At 39.0% G+C, this 13823-nt stretch overlaps 1 protein-coding gene across 19 annotated transcripts in view; it reads left to right on the forward strand.

Moving 5' to 3' along the window:
* Positions 1-13823, forward strand: part of EPB41L2 (erythrocyte membrane protein band 4.1 like 2) — a 214412-nt gene that overhangs the window by 55885 nt on the left and 144704 nt on the right. For 3 of the 19 annotated variants that reach the window (XM_036870869.1, XM_036870868.1, XM_036870886.1), the window contains one exon: positions 2788-2905. The exons of the other annotated variants lie outside the window; for them this stretch is intronic. The gene's annotated coding sequence lies outside the window, so the exon portion shown is untranslated. The remainder of the gene's footprint in view (positions 1-2787; positions 2906-13823) is intronic. 19 annotated transcript variants of the gene reach the window in all.

A 13823-nucleotide genomic window follows, 5' to 3' on the forward strand; every position in this document is an offset into this window, starting at 1 on the left:
GGGTGGGGACAGAGGAGGGGATTCAGACTAGATGAGAAAAGTAGTTGTGGAAAAACAAAATTGAGGGGCTTTCCGCCTCTACTTTCCTCCTAATCCAAGATGGGCCTGTAATGTTTCCAAGAGAACTCTGATTTCCAGTGTATTTCATAGAGACTGAAGAGCTTTGATTCCAAATGTCACGCTTGGATTCAAGGGGTTGAATCTTTTTCATGATAAATGTATGTGTTTGTTGAATAAAACTTGGAATACAGAGAAGCAAATAATAAAAGCCAGCCTCATTCCCACTTTCAGACATAATCACTTAATATTATGTTGTTTTTATTATTTATAACCGTACGTTCAGTGGTTTAAATACTTCAGTAAATGCATATTTGTATACATTTCACAAAGTAGGGCTCATACTATATGTTTGGTTTTGCCATGCCAAGTAGTTTCTTTAGCATGTAGAACTTTAGAACTATGAGGTACTTTAAGAGGTAATGAATCCTCCCTGTCTTTATTTTATAGATGAGAAAATTTAGTAAAATGAAGTTAAATGACTTGCTCTTAATTCCCATGACTTTCAGAGCTGGAATTAGAACTGGTTCCACCTAGTCCAGTATACTTTTAACTATCCCATTCTGCCTATTTTACTGGGGAAAATTTGTGAAGTATTATCCTTTAGGGTAAATTAGAAAGCATTGCCCCAGAGAATTTATAATCCATCTCATCTAACTTTGAGTCTGAAAAAAAGTGAAACATTGAGACTACCGAAACACACCTGTGTAGTTAAATTAATTTGCCCCAAGTGATTTGGAGAAGTTTAGAAACCATTATGAGATGGCTGGATTGCTGCTATTTTACGATTATTTGATGTGAACCTGAAAGGAGTGAAGTTTAAAAATGTATGTTTTACACTAAGCGTAAGTGTCTTTGAAGTGTTTCTTTTCTGCCATGTTAAAACAATAAATGTCTTCAAACTTTTTAGTGGTTTTGCCAAACTGTTAGTTATCATCTCCTATGCCAAATTTCTTCTGCTCTGGAATTATATTTGCCTTATTTTGCTGAATTCCTGTAGGAGTTCTTAGCTGTATAATTCCTTTGGCAATTGCTCACACAAGTCTTAACGGCATTTCTCCTACTGTTATCTTGAAATGTGGGCACATTATGAATGTTAACTTTCCACGGGGTTGTGTGTATGAGCAGTCTGGAGTCTCAGCTCCTCAAGGACAAGGATGCTGTCTTGTCATTTTCCTTCTTTCCTTCTGCCTCTCTCCCCTCCGCTTTGTCTCATCTCCATAGTACTAGCAGAGCACCTTGTAGGCTCACCCTATTATTACTATAACTTGTTAAAAGAGTTCTGAACACATTTAAGGCAAATTAGGGAACACGGCCTCCTCTCTCCTCTTTGTGAGTTGATAGTCCTGCTGGTAACGCGGATTTCAGGAATATCTCTGCGGAAAAAGCAAGTCTAGCATGATTTGCACATTGCTTTGGTCAGTGGGTATTTAGATGTCCTTTTTGAGGCAGTTGTTATGGATTCAGGCAATATACTGGCACACACAGCCTCAGACTCACCGTCACCTCTGTTTGACCTTAGTTCATCTAGAAGAAACCGTATAAAACAGCTGACGGGAGGGCTCCTGGAGGGCTGTCTGAAGAGTAGGTGATGGAGAATCCTGTTTTTGTTTTTCTTGGAAAAATTCCTTTACAAGAAGTCTTCAGCATATTAAATTCTGCATCTTGAAGACTTATGATTTTGTACATTTCTTGACTTTCTGTATTGAGAGAAGAATTGAAGGTGGGATGAGGGGAATGAAGAAACTTAGTGTTGAAAATCTCAGGAGTAGGGAGTGGGGAAGAAAGGAAATAATTGCTGGGATATATTTGTAGCTGGGGGAAGAAGGAAAGGGAGTAAGAATGGAAAGAGATCGAGAAATAGGGATGAATAGCCAAATATTAGGGTGGGGACAAAATCTGTCATTTGGCAAAGTTGATTATACTTTTGGTTTTTTTCCAGAAGTTTTTCAAATGATTGGGGTGGGTGGGGAAATTCCACTAGAGATGACAGCTTAAGTGTTGGAGGAATATAATGGAAATAGCCTGAGTGACTAAAGTAGGAAGAAACAGAATTAAGAAAATTCTGTTTATTTCTTTTTTTCTGGCAGTGCTCTGCGTTTCTTATGATGCTGTGCTTAATTTATTCCAAAAAGTTTGTTCAGTATAGTATAAAGAATCTCCTTTTTGATCAACTCCTTTTTTTTCCTGTCTCTAAGCTGGTTGCCTTAGAATAGGTGTGGAGGCCTCCCCATCTCCCAACTTGCTCACTGTGGAGAAGTGTTAGGACATAGAACATGTGATGCAAAAGGAGACCAATTCTAGGAGCTAGCAGCACAGGGCAGCACCCACATCACTCAGGGACCAAGTACACTTGTGTGATGTGTGTGCGCGCACAAGTGTGTTCTTTTCCCTTAAAGAAGTCTCGTGTTGCTAGAGTGTGATCTTATTTCTCTTGCGAAGTCTTTTTGAATTCATTATATTGAAGTAATAATGGCTCTGCATAGTTTCCAGGCTGTTTGGAATTATTTTCCACCTGTTTCTGTTTGGTTCAGTGAAAAGAGTAAAATAATTTGGGAATTAATTTTACGACTGGAAAAGGAACACTACCTCCTAAAGATATTCATGTTTACCGTTGGGTTCTAGTATCAGTCGTATTATTTCCTGACCGGGGGCTGGGCCGCTTCTGACATAAGCGTTAGGAACTGAATTGTGTCAGCACTGCTACTTAAGGCGTTTATCTTAATCCAGGCGTCCTTGGATCGTGCCAACGAGCAAGGTGGTAGCAGTGATCGCAGAGCTGGGCTGCACGTGTGAGTTCCGAGGAGCTCGAGTGATTACCCAGTGAATCAATCCATCCCTGGTAAATGTGAGTCGGTGTTTTTCTTTAGATGCTCTGTTTTGACCTCATGAGAGGTAGTGGTATTTAAGTTATTTACAGTGTCATTCTCCTAAGACGGAATGAATATCCCTGGATTCTATCTCACAGGGCCCTGTTATGCAGCAAAGGTAAGTAGAGGATGACTACCAGTGAGGCACCAGCCGCAGAGCTGGTTGAGATACGGTCCAGATTCTGGTATTTGGGTTGGCCGGCTTTTCTGGAAGATAAGCTTATATTGTGTTTATATAGGCATATCCTAAAAGTTCTTTGTGACTGTTACACAATATATTTAAGTGTTCCAGAAGAATAAAATAGTGCATTTCTTGTCTTATGGCTTCGGTCTGATAGCCACGGCTGCTGCTTTCTTGCTCAGGTACCCCTTCACTTTTTCCTTGTTCCTGCTTTCTGCCCTCATTTTCTGTGCCACCTTGAGCGGTGAAAGGAAGAAGATCTTCCATACTTCCATCTGATGAATGCTTTGCATGAAGGAGAGATTATGACAATGCCTGTAGTTTAAAAAAAAAAAAAAAGGTAGCCACTAGTCTACATTTTTTTACTGTTTTCAAGCCTGTGGGGAATTGGAAGCTCCACAGCGTGAGGTGCATTGGGAAAAGAAAAACCAAGAGGAAAGCGTGTTTTGGAAAAATGAGCTGCATTTGAGAAAACGCTGAGGGGCAGATTCATTCAGAAATGTGAGCTCATCACCTGGTTGATATAATAAGTTCATGCAAATGAGAAATACCTGGCCAGGAGGTTAGGTTTCTGCCTTTTCTTACAATATTCTTTAAAAAAAAAAAAAAAAAAAATCCCTCAGTCACTTAGCTCAGTTTAGAATTTCTTAGATTCTTTGGTGTTTGTGATACAAAGGATTGGCTACATTATTTTTTCAGGCACCTCCCAGACCTAAACTTACATGATTCAGGAGGACTGTATATCCCAAAACATACTATCATAGGACTTATTTCAGAGGCATTTCTATTTTCTTCTTGCTTCTCTTAGAATTCAATACCTTTTTGAAGATAACAACCTTTTAGGTCAGTCTTAACCCATGAGAACCAATCATGCAGGTGAAGATGGTAAGTCCTACACTCCGCACATTTTCTTCGTATGAATCTTAAAAGATGGCATGAGATTTCTCATTATAAATGTGCCAAAATAGTGTTTATTCCATTAGAGTGTCGTTTAGTTTAATATTAGGCTTACTTTATTGCATCATTAAGGTGATTATCTTGGATAATAGAAAAATAAGATGATGATGCCTGGAATTGTTGGGAAAAATAGGTGCCCTCAGTTTCTATTTTTAAAGGTGTTTTCTTATACCCTCATTTCTTTCTACCCAAATGGACTAAGCATGACTTTGTGCAAAGTGGTGTGTGTTTTGCTCTGGGGGATACAGAGATGAGTAAGACGGACTTGTTAAGCATGGTGGGTAAGATGTGGGCATAGGGCCAGTACTGTAGAAAAGTGCTGAGCTCTGGAAGCGGGGAAGGGAGTGCTGTGGGCATCTGGAGGAGGGAAGGAGGACAGGGGAGTCTTTGGCAAGGCCATAGCCTGGTAACTGGATTTTGCCCGATGGTGGTGGTGATGGGCATGCTTCTCAGTTTGCCCACTTCTGAGAAGAGTCTGGGGGAGTGAGCCTGGAGACTCTTGGCTTTTCCCCCCTCAGCAATAGAAATCATCATGGATAGTTCCGAGCAGAAAAGCTAGAAAGGAGGGTCTGGCCAGGGTCTGCATTTCAGGTGGAAGACTTTGGGTTTTTTTCCTGCAGTTACTGAGGTTTTCCAAACAGGGTGAATGACGTGATGAGAACTGGAGTTTAGGAAGATGAGGTGGGTAGCCCTATTCAAAGTAGGGCTAACAAATTTATGAGAAACTATTAGTTACGAGAAAAAATTTATCTGTTGGTAATTTATTTACTGGTTTTACTTACTTAAATCAGAGTCTACTGTTTGTAATGATAACTGCGTTTTTTTCCTACAGTACAAAAATCATCAAACTTTTTTTTAGGGCATTCTCCACTGAAGATAACTAAGTACATACACTTCAGATAAAAGTGAGGAACCGTCAGTTTTAGGTCTTGATTACGATCTTTCTCCACCAAATATATTTAGATATTTATTTTGTAATTAATCCTGGCTCTTGGCATTCTCTTGCTGTTATTTTTTTGTTCTGAAGGCATTTCTTAAGCCCTTCTCATAACAGTGTTTTGAAGACATTACTTGATTGAGTGGGTGTATCCCGATTTCCTCTCCACCTCCAATTTATTAAGCATTTAGTTCCATTTCAGTATGCTATTTTAGGAAATTTCTTGTCCCATTTTTGACAGTCATTTGTCTTTAATCCTTGTGAACATTATTTGATGTTGTTAGTTCTTGAAATTCAAAGTAAAGGCATCTTGGAAAGAAAGTCAGAATCTCATAGCTAATAAGTGAAAGAGTTGGACTCAAAACTCACATCTGCCCGTTACTGAGTCATTTCACATCTGCGAGTCTCAATTTCCTTATCTGTAACGTGGAGGCATTGACAGTACATTTCTAATACAGTGTCTTTGGGAAGTTAAGTGAAATGATAAGTGTGCTGGCATAGCTTGTTTATAAGCCATCTTTTAAACAAAATGAATTACAGATGCACAGTGTTTATGAATCTAACATCATTGGTTCAACTGATAAGTAATTTTATATTTTGAATTTTAAAGTTATTTTTCTTTTCAGATTTACAATGTGAAATTACCCAACTTTTAAAACCTTAAGCACTCTTTTTACTTTTCTGTACTATAATGAGTGAAACGTGTATTCTCAATAGTTTCTTTTAATTCTTCTCCACAGACTGTCATTCTACAGGTTCAGCTCTGTTTTGTGTTAATTTTTACTGCCTTTCCCCCCTGAAATGCAATAGTCCTGTAGTGTCCTAGTGGAAACATTGTTCTCTTTGTTTGGGCTAAAGAAGTGCCTTTGTCATTCCTTTGAGACATTCTGCAGATGCCATTTTGCAGTTCTGAAGAATATGTCGCTGTCCTCCTTGTGCTGTGTTAAATTGTGTGTGTGTATGGCTTGGTGTTTTAATGAAGTTGTAGTGAAAACTTGACAGTGATACTTGTCATATGATGATAAAACAAAGAAAGGTTCTTTCCTGATTGAATGTAGATACGTGTTCCCTGTCTCTCTATAGTGCTGTGTGGTCTGAAAGAAAGTAGATCCCTCCTGCACTCAGATGTTTGATGCTTTTTGACTAACTTCATAGGAAACTGTTAAAACAACTTCTTCTGACATGTGCTGCTTTTTAAAGATCTCTTAATTTATATGTTCTGAATAGCATTTTAAGTGGCAAGTACACAGTCTAATTTGCTAAGTGGCTTTAATCCTTGTAGTAAGAAGTGGGGCAAAAATCTTTTGGGAAATTACCCTGATAAAATCCAGGAAATTCCTTTCATTCTTTTAAATCCAGTTAAAAATCTAACTTTAAAAAAAGACCTCTGATGTAACAGTGTCTGAAAGCATGTGCTTCTTAGAGTAATTTCTTGTAGATAGTGCCAAGCTCAAGGAAGAATAGCATGAATGTACCTCTGTGTTTTAGGTAAATCTATACCACATGGCACATGACCAGTTTATTATAACTTTGCTGGGACTTAGTCATCCTGTTTTGCACTGCTTTAAAAGTGCTAAAGCAGGAGTATAGAAATAAAGGGAGAAAGCTTCATATTTTTTATTTTAATGGACTTTAATCTATCAAGATATTTCTTAATTATAATAATATATGTTCAGTGGAGAAAACTTGGTAATATAGAAAAATACAAATAAAGCAAAATTTCCCATTGCCCACATTCAGAAACAACCATTGTTAACCATTTTGGCTGAGCATTTCCAGTGTTTTATCTGTGAATTTACACATGGGGTAAAATCAGAGCATTATCCTTTGTTTTTTAAACGATTCTTTAAACATTTTTAAATTTTATTTATTTATTTTTGGCTGCGTTTGGGTCTTTGTTGCTGCACACGGGCTTTCTCTAGTTGTGGTGAGCGGGGGCCTACTCTTCGTTGCAGTGCGCAGGCTTCTCATTGCGGTGACTTCTCCTGTTGTGGAACACAGTTGCAGACCACAGGCTCTAGGCGCGTGGGCTTCAGTAGTTGTGGCACATGGGCTCAGTAGTTGTGGCTTGTAGGCTCTAGAGCGCAGGCTCAGTAGTTGTGGCACACGGGCTTAGTTGCTCCGCGGCATGTGGGATCTTCCCTGACCAGGGCTCGAACCCATGTCCCCTGCATTGGCAGGCAGATTCTCAACCACTGCGCCACCAGGGAAGCCCCAGCATTGTCTTTTTAAACCTGCTTATTTTCCCTTGGCAAAATACAGTGAATGTATCTCTAAACTCTTTTTTTTACTGGTGAAGTATAGTTGATGTACAATATTGTTAATTGCAAGTGTACAGCAAAGTAATTCGGTTATACATATGTATGTATCTATATTCTTTTAAAAATTCTTTTCCATTATAGTTTATTACAGGATATTGAATATTGTTCTCTGCACTGTACAGTAAGTCCTTGTTGTTTTTCTATTTTATATATGATAGTGTGCATCTGTTAATCCCATACTCCCAATTTATCCCTCCCTCCCTTCCCCTTTGGTAACGGTAAGTTTGTTTTCTGTCTGTGTCTGTAAATTCTTTTTTTTTTTTAATATAAATTTATTTATTATGGCTGCATTGGGTCTTCATTGTTGCACGCGGACTTTCTCTAGTTGCGGTGAGCAGGGGCTGCTCTTCGTTGTGGTGCGCAGGCTTCTCTTGTCGTGGAACACAGGTTCTAGGTGCGCAGGCTCAGTAGTTGTGGCTCGCCGGCTCTAGAGCGTAGGCTTAGTAGTTGTGGCGAAGGGGCTTAGTTGCTCCGCAGCATGTGGGATCTTCCTGGACCAGGGATTGAACCTGTGTCCCCTTCGTTGGCAGGCGGATTCTTTTTTTTTTTTTTTTTTAACATCTTTATTGGAGTATAATTGCTCTACAGTGGTGTGTTAGTTTCTGCTGTATAACAAAGTGAATCAGCTATACATATACATATATCCCCATATCTCCTCCCTCTGGCGTCTCCCTCTCACCCTCCCTACCCCACCCCTCTAGGTGGTCACAAAGCTCCGAGCTGATCTCCCTGTGCTATGCGGCTGCTTCCCACTAGCTATCTGTTTTATGTTTGGTAGTGTATATATGTCCATGCCACTCTCTCACTTCGTCCCAGCTTACCCTTCCCCCTCCCTGTGTCTTCAAGTCCATTCTCTACGTTGGCAGGCGGATTCTTAACCATTGCGCCACCAGGGAAGTCCTGTAAATTCTTAAGATAGTAGTACTTAATTTTGGAAATGTTACTCCATAGGGCATTCATGCATTAGATGGACTCACTTGAAAGTTCTCAGTTAGCAGAAAGTGCGTGCATTTATTGCCTAAAGATGTACGAGTCAGAAAAGGATAGGCTAATCATTTTGGATGTTTTCCAGCATCATAAAAGCATAATAAGTCTATATTAGAACTGTTAAGAAGCCTTTGAAACAAGTAAAGGTCTGATCACATAAGCCCTGGCTTGTCCTGGACAGCTGGCTCACTGATTTCCAACAAGAGCTGATTCTGCTGTGGCCCGACTCCTGTCGTCTGGGGCAGAGGTACACAGGGATTACAGTGTGTGTATATGTCTAGCCATCAGCTGGGCTTGTTTGAGACAGTGATACCAAGCCCTGTGTCATCCCATTCCATCTGTTTCTTTTAAAAATAAATATACAATTGGTACAGGACAGATCCTGTTACAATAAATTCCACGGCAGAAATAAACTTTCTTTATGTGGGTATTCCTATATAATTAAAGGTTGAGGTGGGAGGAAACCCTCCCCCTGCGATTGGTGGATACTCAGACCAGTCCTTCTCCAGAAGAGAAAAAGAACCTCAAGCCTGGTTCTTATTACTCTAGGATCCAATGGGAAGAATATTTACTTTTGATATTAAGATGACAAGAGAACAGAAACAAGTTTCCTTATCTTGTTACAACTGTGCTGTTTTGTTTGTTCATTCAACATTTGTTGAATTAGATGTTCTGATATATAGAGTTAACATGGAATTATAGGGGATAATGTGAAGAGATAAAAAGGGATTAAGGAGGAGGATATGAGATACCTGAATTATGGCTGAACCCAAATGGCTTGAATAGAACTAGGCACATTCTTTATAGAGCGTGGCTGACTATGGTGGGAGGAAAAGATCAGGGAGATGGTGACAAAGGGGGAAGTTAGGTGTGGCAGCTAAGTTGATTATTCAGGAGTGCTACATTTCACCCTTTTTGTCTAATATATATGTATGTGCACACACATTTCTATGCATTTAAGTATAATGTATATTTGTGTGTATATCACCTTACATAGGTCAACTGCAGGTACAGTCCTTCCCTCCCCAAGCACAGACCATACAAAGTCCTGTTGACCTACTGCATCTAGTTGCAGTGACTTGTCTCATAGAACACGGTGTACCGGTGATGTTTATTCCTCTAGCTTCATTTCCATCCAGATCATTTGTCAGTGATCAGCGGCATTGTTCAGATTTCCCCCCTGGACAGTGCTCTGCCCTGCCCTGTCGCAGAGCCATAAATATTGCTCTGGGCATAGCTCGTCCTTGAAGTGTGATTCCTGAGCAGATCTTACTGCCCCTTGTTCTGTCCCCTGGGAAGAGTGCATTCATCAGTCACATAGACCTCAGGGCCGTCTTCAGGGAGGGGCTGCATTACTCTTAGCCCATTTGAGTCCGACCTGGCCATTCTTGGCATCCTGCTTTCTCTGCCAGTGGGTATGGCTGGAGATGTAGTCACTCCCTGCTGGGCTGGTTTGCCATGTACCAGACTTCTCTTTCAGAGCCTTGTGATTTGTGAGAGACTGTGTGTACCATAAACTCACAAATAACTTGATCCCCATCCACACCCCCAAAGTTTTATTCTGAGTGTTCTGTGGTTTAAAAATCAGCAACAGAACTATTGTTAGGTTTGGTCACAAACTGCCTGTATTTAACCTTATACCTGGAAGCTTGGGTTGGATTTTTTTTTTTCTTTTTTTCTTCAAGTGTAGACAGGGGAAGTGGACAGTCTAGACAGAGGAGAGACAGCATTAATGAGGACACGGAAGCATTTCGTGTTGAGGAGGCTGGTATAGCTGGAGTTCAGGGTGTGTGTGAGAGGGCATGGGAAGCAGAAGACGAGCTGCAGATCTGGATTGGAGCCAGTCGGTGCTGAACCCAGGAAGTTATACTGAGGAGTTTGGTCTCCGTACTCCCTGCAGAGCCACTGGAAGCCTTTCAAAAATTTTCATTGCTATTATTTTTTTGAAGTAAGAGGCATAATTACAATATCTGTGTTTTAGAAACATTACACGCCAGGTTTTCTGAAGAATTACCAGATTTCCCTGGGTATTTGTGCTGGTGATTTTTACCCTCAGTTAAAGGTGTCTGCCCAGGGAAGCCTCCTTTCATATTTCTTTTATTTATGGCTTCTAGGTGACACTTCCAACTCCAGTAAGCACTTGTGTATTTCTGTTCAGTAAAATCTGGTGCTATGATTTGGGTGGTATTTGTTGTACAGGTGACTAGGATCAAACATTTATTTAACTTAATTTTAATAGTAAATCTCATTGTTACTAGTTCAGTACATTGTTTTTACTACACAACAATAATCTGAAGCTTGGCAATACTGATTTAAGGAGGTGTCTTTGGTATTTGTTGCTCTTTATTATGAGGCAAATTTGTGCCCAGTCTTAATTTGCACCAGGCTGGGCGTTCAAAGATGAGGAAGAAGACTGCGTTGCCGATAAGTTCACAGTAAGGCAAACTGATAAAGAATTCAAAATGGTCATTTCAGCAGTAGAAATACCTATAGAGAAAAGGGCAACAAAGTGAGCCTGGATGAAGAGAGAGGAAAGGATCAGGAGCGACACCTGTACTGAGTTTAATTTTTTCTTTTACTGGGATTTTTGTTTGTACTACTTAATGAATATGATTCATCCATCCATCCATTCATTCATTCATCAAATGTTCCTTTGGCTACCTTACTATATGCCAAGTATTGTATTGGGCTGTGAGGGATATGGTTGTAAGACTGCAGTCTTTGCGCCTAGGAATCTGATTGTTCACACGGAAAGGCAGCCAGTCAGTAGCAGAGAGAAGCATTCTGAGGACTGGGAATTACCCCGCAAAACTGGATAAATAAAATTTTCTTAATCATTTTGCTTAATAATTAATAGAATCATACCATGTATCAAGTATGTGAGAGGGAGAATCCATTTGTAAATTACCTTCTTAATAGTTGTTCAAGAAATATCTGTTGAATGAATGAATGTATCTTGTGTACGCATAGGTTTTTACAAATTGGTATTAATACAAAAGAATATTTGCATCATTTGCTACTGGCTATCCCTTCAGGGAAGGGATACTTTTTTTTTTTTTTTTTTCCCAATTGAAATTTCCAGGAAGTATAACTGTCCTAGGGTTTCTGTCCAAGCATTTTTCTGAAGCCAATGGGTGGGTGTATGTTCAGATCCAAGAGAAACAAATTATAACCATGATGCGAACTTTTCACAGTCTCAGAATAAAAGCTTGAAAAAATATTTTTTATGCTTCTCTCTTGCAAATGCTAAATATCCTTTTCTAAAGAGGAGTAAAACAGAGATAACATGTTAAGCATATTAGGTCTTCATATTGTTCCCACCTCCCCTAGTAATTAGCACAACCCCTCAAAATGTTCATTGATAATTTTTGGCCGTAATTTCAAATCTTAAAATTTGGTAGAAAGAAGTACATACGTGGTGAAGTTCAGGTAACATTGGACATTGCTGTTTTAAAGAATGTAGGCATTTGGGGAGTCAAAGAACAAAAATATTACTATAGCATTGGATTTATGAAGACAAGCAAAATAAAATGTGGGTACCCAATAATAAGAGCTTTCTATTATACAAAAGATAAATTAGACACATCAAAAGTCTCTTAGCTTAAATTTATTAAATATGAATATAATTGGGAAGAGGTAAAGGCTTTGTAAACTGTGAAGCCCCTGTAAATGCATATTTGGTGTAACACACAGATAAAATTGCTCTCTCCTCCCCTCCATATGATTACCATCATGGTTTGTGTAGGTGTTGAAGAAGACAGCCATGGAAGTGCACGTTCTACTAGGTTAGCTAATAGAAAGGGAAAGTGGAAATAAGGGTAGGAAAGGAGTACCACAGCCTGAAAATGGACATATTTTAGGTTCAAAGCCGCTGGTGTTTCCACGTCATGGACTTTGAGCCAAGATTATCCAGTTTAGTAACAAAAATTTACTTGTATAATTAGGATTTAAGCACCTTCAGGACATTTACTTATACCCTAACATAGTATATGGACCACAGTTATTTATAGTGTTAACGAATTCTTTTTCTAGACTTTTTTTCCCCCTTAATCTTATAGTAAACAGAGCACGTCATTTCTGCTGTCTAGGGCCATCTCTTTGATTTGCCATCACAATTCATTCTGTACAAATCACACTTTGCTTCTTCATGCCATTTCTCTTGTTCCCAGTCCTTGTATTTAAAGTAGTTTTTTTGGTACACAGTGTAGAATTGGGTCTTCCTTTTACCCACTCTGACAATCTGTCTTTTAATTGGTGCATTTAGGCCATTTACGTTTCATCTAATTGCTGGTGTTGTTGTTGGGTACCATTTTGCTCTTTGTTTTCTGTTTGTCCCATCTGTTCTTTGTTTCTTTTTCTTCTTTTCCTGCTTTCCTCTGGATTGAGTATTTTTGTTCGAGTCCATTTTATCTTCACTATTGACTTATTCCTTTATACCTCTTTGCTTGTTACCTAATTTAAATTAACTCACTAATTTGTCTCCAAACCCTCTGTTCCTCCTTTGTTAACTATTTCAGTGAATGACATTGCTGCCTAATTAATTGCTCTTTCTTTATCTCTTTCTTGACTCTCCTGTGTTGCCAACTTCTTATCATTCTACCAATTGAATATTTCTTGAATTTATCCATTCCTTCCATTAACACCTTCTCTATTCAGATACTATAACCTGCACAAAGCTGAGCTCTCTCATGGTCCAGTTTTAACTTTGGTAGCCAACGAAACACAAGTCTCAACATTGACAAAGAATTGATAAACCACTTACGTTTTTACTCTGGTCTCTTGAAAAACCAAAAAGTGGTTCCATTATAACAGCAAAACTTAAAAATTCTCTTCATCACTTTATGAATTTTTCTGATTCTTCCCCATCACAGTTTAAAAACAGCCCTCACACTCCCTCCCTTCAACCAGTCTCCTCCCAAACAATAAACACCAACTCCCTCGGTTACAGTTTGAGTCTCTCCTGTGTTCTTTATGGATCTATTCTTCTGTCTAGTAATTCAGCCCATCCCACAGGAAATCAGTCAAGTTGCTTTCAGAATTGAAATTACAATGGCAGAATTCTCTTTGGGGGGGAGGGAGCAGAGACTGTGGCTACCCATTTGTTAATATTTTATTTTTTAAATATTAATACAGCTATAATTTCTTGTCTGGATAAATATGTAATGTTCTGTCTGGTCTTTGTGGGGGTTTTTTTTTTTCCCCTCTAGTTTAAAAAAATTTTTGTTCTTCATGTTGTAGTCAGAACAGTAGTTTTAAAGTCCTTTTAGTTTTCTGCTTAAAATCCTTTCATGGTACCACTTTGCTTTTCAGAAGAGGCTCAAACTTTGTGACGTAGCTTTTACCTTATGAGGTTCTTGCTGTTCTAGATTTTAACTTACTAATTGGGTTTCCCTGCTCATATGTCAGGTTTTCTCTCATGTCTAGACTTACGGGCATGTTGCCAGCAATATTCTACTCTCAGGTCTTAATGTAGATATAGCTTCCTCTGGGTATCTTTCCTTCTATGGTTCTTC

Source organism: Balaenoptera musculus, chromosome 12 (genome assembly GCF_009873245.2).
Source record: "Balaenoptera musculus isolate JJ_BM4_2016_0621 chromosome 12, mBalMus1.pri.v3, whole genome shotgun sequence".
Lineage (NCBI taxonomy): Eukaryota > Metazoa > Chordata > Mammalia > Artiodactyla > Balaenopteridae > Balaenoptera > Balaenoptera musculus.